Source organism: Belonocnema kinseyi, chromosome 4, assembly GCF_010883055.1.
Source record: "Belonocnema kinseyi isolate 2016_QV_RU_SX_M_011 chromosome 4, B_treatae_v1, whole genome shotgun sequence".
In the NCBI taxonomy this organism is placed as follows: domain Eukaryota; kingdom Metazoa; phylum Arthropoda; class Insecta; order Hymenoptera; family Cynipidae; genus Belonocnema; species Belonocnema kinseyi.
Genome location: NC_046660.1, coordinates 105873257 through 105877830, shown reverse-complemented (window position 1 = coordinate 105877830; position 4574 = coordinate 105873257).

The following is a 4574-nucleotide window of genomic DNA, read 5'->3' as shown; positions in this document are numbered from 1 at the left end:
TCACGATGTCATATGAAACTTGAAATGTTTGGTATTGGATATTGTTGACAGATGACAATACGCCAATTAGCACAAATGGTAAGTTCCGACAGTTCCTACAAGAGTGCCTACTGGCCGCTAGGTGGCAATACCGGTTTCATATGTATACACCTGGTAGTTTCCTGATTACTTCAAAGTCGTTTTTCATCTCTTCTTATGCTCTAATTGTATCTTTACTTTTTTTAACTAATCGTTTGAGTATCCTGTTTTCGCGTCTGTAATCATTTCTACGTCTATTTATTTTCTCATTGCCAAGACCTGCGATGTTCAAAGTTCTCTTGTACGCTTCTCTCTTTGCTTTTTGGGCAGCCTGAATTTCATCATTCCACCACGCTTCACCAGACATTCTTCCTACAACTGCGGTACCACACACTTTGATCGAACACCTAACAAGGATATCCCATAACATTGCCCAGGCGTCCTCTATATCTTTGTTTTTTATACGGTCCTCCCATGTTGCCCTATCTATGCTTTCGATTATCCCAATATAAAATAACCAATCCGACCTAAGTTAATTTTTGAGATCATAAGTATTGCATTATCATATTGCATTATCATATCATCAGTATTGCATTCAGGATCCCTCATGACTCTTGTATCTTTGACTAACTCTCTTAGTCTTTCATCCGCAACAACACAGTCAATTATACTGCGGCTATTTCCTTTAGACCAAGTGTACATGTGGATCATGTTATGCCTAAACCAAGTATTTGTAATAAACAGACCCCTTTCTAAGCATAGACCAACTAATTTATCTCCGTATTTGTTTATAAAATATTTTACATTGGTCATGATAAGTTTTTTTTTTCGTCAGACATCATTCTATAAAAATTACATTCAATTTTGTCGTTTTGAAATTATTTTTATCATTTTTTCCTTTAAATCACCCTCGCACACACTTGTTTGTCCTCTAAAAGCTCAAAGTAAGCTTTTTTTGGTTTATGTTGATCCCGCAGAATAGCTCTTAGTATTCTCAAAGGAATGAGAAATATTTGTATTTTTTTAACGTCTCTGGAAATTAAAACACAAAATTTTTCTCTCAAAAATGAAAAATTACCACATTAATTGCAAAAAACAGAAATTTCCAAAATTTATGTTTAAATTATTTAAACAAAAATAAATTGTTTAAACCATTGTTAATTAGTCGAAAAATACTTTAAAACATTCCAATTGACAAAAAAAATAATTTATGGCAAAAAAGGGAAAAAAAGAGCATTTATGTGTACATTTTTAGCAAAAATGTCAATTTCAGTTTTTTGGGGCATTTTGGGACTCCACAAGGGGGGGGGGGGCATCAAATTTTAAAAAAATTTAATGAAAATGATTGATTAGAGACTCCTTAACAAATTCTTAATATCTCCTGCAAGCTAAGTTTAAATCCAGAAACCTGAATCCCATTGTTCCGAAAACCAACATTTTTCCATGTTATTTTTATCGGATTTTCAGGGTCTTTGCGGCACGTCTTAATATTAACCGATTTGACTCAAACTTGGAAGGAATCTTTAGCAATGCTTTGTAATCTAATGCTCAAAACCTGAGTGAGAAAATCATTAAAATTTTCAATTAATAACTTTTATAATTTGTAAGTTGAATATCATAAAAAAATGTATACTTTAGCCAATTATTACCACTTTTGCCTTAAAAACAAAACACGTGTCCATACATGAATCTTGATCAGTTTAGCGGGAAACACGAAATTCTCCGATCTACAACATGAGCGCTCGGCTGTGAGGTACAATCGGCGGATTCGGCTAACCTTGGGAGATTATCGGAGCTATTCGGATTTTTTGATATCGTGTTTTACAATTTCCTCAACTGAAGATTACAATTTCTGTTAACGTCTATCACAGAAAATAAAAACCTCTCTTAATACCTTTCCCTTTCTCTTTGGCTATATTAATTTGTAGAATATTTATATTAACTTTTATACCTCAATCTATTAATTCCTATAATTGCTTTTATATTATTTGAATATGTCGTTATCAATTTTTCTTATTCTGAGTTTTAATACATAAAGTATCAATCTTTGCTATTGAATACACCAATTCTCGTTCTGAAGATATTAAGTTTTCATATACTAATTGTAAAGTTTTGTAATTACGCTAACAATAATTTTTATATTCACATGATTTCCCTAAATCGTGATCGAATATATCAATTGTGAATATTGAAATATCAAGTATTATTATGAAATTTCTTTCAGTATATATAACTTTGATATTGTACCTCTTGTCAGTACCATCCCAGTGGGCACAAAATTGGGCGACGTCTTTACGACAACTTTACGATATCCTATGTCCATGTTGTTAAAGTGTCTTTACGATATCGTAAACACGTCGTATGATCTGACGATGTCTTTACGATATTGTAAAGACACCGAAACGACACGGACATAGGATGTCATCAAAATGACGTAAAGATGTCGTGACGATGTCGTAAAGACGTCGCCAAATTTTGTGCAGACTGGGATGGTCAAGGCTAAGAATACAAGTTTCTCCATTTTTCTAGCTTCATCTTTGAAACTGATAGCTTTGAAGTATTCCCTATCTACAGTTTATTTATTATCAAAGGCTTTGCATTTTTATTTATTCAATTATTTAAGTTTCGAATTAAAAATTGTTCATTTTCCAACGTTATTCCCACTAAAACGAACAGTTCAAATTTTATGTTCTACAATTCTCGACAATTTAAATTCGTTTGTTATTTATAATATCAGAAGACTTATTTATTTAAGATATTTTCAGTTACAAAAAAATTAAAAGCTAATTAACTGTAAAGAAAAATTAAATAAACGTAGTAAGTATAACGTTCAATCTGTTTATTTACGAAACTTTCGTTTCCGAAAAAGAATTACCTACGATTAATTTGAAATCCACAATATCGATTTATTTTGACACGATGATTACGAATATGATGTTAAAAATAGGCCTCAATTTGATTTTTAGCGTCTATTTTGAAATCTTAGGATCTGAAAAAATGATTTGAATTAAAAGATGTAGAGCCTAAAAAAATACATCTGTGGTTACATACACATTTTTTCTCTGTAACCATAAGCTTGTTAGAAAAACGAGATTTTCCAAGCATTGTTTTCGGCAATTTTTATAATTTCTTTAGAATTTGCTTTCTTCTTTCTCTGATCTTTGCTCTTCCTTTCATCTTTTGCAAATGCGTATAATTGTTTTGTGAACATCCTGAATAACAACTTGTATTGTGCTGGGAATAATTGAAAGGGAACTACATCATTAAACAAAGATTTGTGCAAAAAATATTTGATTTCCATAGAAATGCGCTTTTAGTGATTGAAGATTTTTTTCAAATAGATGTATTAAAATAGATTTTACAGTTTTTGAGAAGAATCGATGAAAGAAACAGTTTTGTGCATTTCATGTTTCACTTTATATTTTCCACTTGTCATAGTCTTTGTTAGAAAATTTACGCCTTATTTCTGAATTCAGTTAAAGCTAGCTTCGATACATGACCTGAATTTGATAATGAAATAAATAAATAGTGAAAAATAAAAACCGAAGTATGGAACGTAAAAGTTGAAATGATATGTAGTCATGTAGGTAAAGTCTGACATCGCCTCTGTCCCACTTTTCCAAACACGTTTGTTTGTAAACTTCAACTTTCGACTGCCATCAGCTCAATTCGGTTCTTATTATACAGAAAAAATTAATTTTTTCCGCCTCAAAAGAGCAGAAAGATATAAGCACCACAAACACTTAGATTTCTTCTGGTGTTTTGGAATTATAACTGATCAATATTGCAAATCTAAATCATTCTTCCTTTCGAATCACTTATTGGAACTATTCTTCAAATTTTATCCCTTGAGTTAATAATGCATTCTGGTACTGAAAACATTGACATTTTAATAATATTTAAATTATAATAATTCGAATTTCGATCGAAATGAAAAAAGACAACCTTTTTTTCTAACTCCGACACTTCATTTCTTATAATTTTTTCGAATTTTTTTTCTATAGCACGAAATAAATAAGACTTAATTCATTGGTTTGAAATCGGAACTTCCACTTTTTGATAAGAAGATCGTACAGCGAAAAGCGGTGGGATGTATACGCCAGATTTTACTTAGATAACTTTCTATCATTTCGCATTTTTCATTTTATGTCAAAACTTACATTTTTCACAACTCACTGTTTTTGTTATTACCGATGTAACTGCACTAGTCCATACTCACAGTGATTCACATTTGGAAGCCTATATTGAGAAAGGTCATCTGTCTCCGTACCGCCGAAAACTTATAATAAACCTATAATAAAATTTCAGTTTCTATTTCAATACAATACAGCGGCATTATTTAAGTGTTCCACTAAGCGTCTTAAACAAATCGCCGTAGTAAAAATGAGTTAAGAACATTGTGCGCAAAAATAAATTAAAAAAGGAGAGAAGAGATAACGAGAATATAATCATACATTAAAATAAAAAATGCGACGATATAATTAAACGATAACTGCTTTATTTTCTTCTTTAATTTGATCTAGTTTACCCACCACTTTCTAAACTCATTTTTGCTC